Source organism: Morone saxatilis, unplaced genomic scaffold (assembly GCF_004916995.1).
Source record: "Morone saxatilis isolate NCDOM2014 unplaced genomic scaffold, NCSU_SB_2.0 Contig10, whole genome shotgun sequence".
NCBI lineage: Eukaryota > Metazoa > Chordata > Actinopteri > Moronidae > Morone > Morone saxatilis.
This window is the reverse complement of record NW_023339652.1, coordinates 15724697-15725145: the sequence shown is the minus strand read 5'-3', so window position 1 is coordinate 15725145 and position 449 is coordinate 15724697. Positions and strand designations below refer to the sequence as shown.

General features: G+C 37.0%; 1 protein-coding gene across 1 annotated transcript in view; it reads right to left on the bottom strand.

The window, feature by feature from the left end:
* The window catches only part of osgep (O-sialoglycoprotein endopeptidase), an 8352-nt gene that overhangs the window by 7212 nt on the left and 691 nt on the right, over window positions 1–449 (bottom strand).

The window sequence follows — 449 nt, the reverse complement described above, 5'->3', positions numbered from 1 at the left end:
AGCCTGTGTGTGTGTATAAAAAAAGAGTGAAAAAAAAAATTTCCCCTTGGGGATTAATAAAGTATCTCTTCTTCTTTCTGCAGCAGGAATTTGATCAGGAATTGAACTGAATTCATGTGAAATCAATGGGAGTAAATTTAACATTTCTTGTTTTATAGGGTAAAAATAAGAGATGATCTAATCATGTATCCAAATACTGTCTTATTAGGATTCCATAGAGGAGGCCATGGCCAGACTCACAATTAGTGAGAAAACACAACCACTAGACTGGTCCAAACAAATCCCTTCCTACAAAAGGAAATGGGAGGCTGTGAATCCAGCTGGTATCAGAAGGTAAGTGTTCTATCACTTCACTGTAATGATGATTTACTGTTAACATTCTGGAGATTTAAACTGTTTTTCATCTTTATGCAGAACGTCAGTCAGCCTCTCTCCAGAGAGGAAGAGGA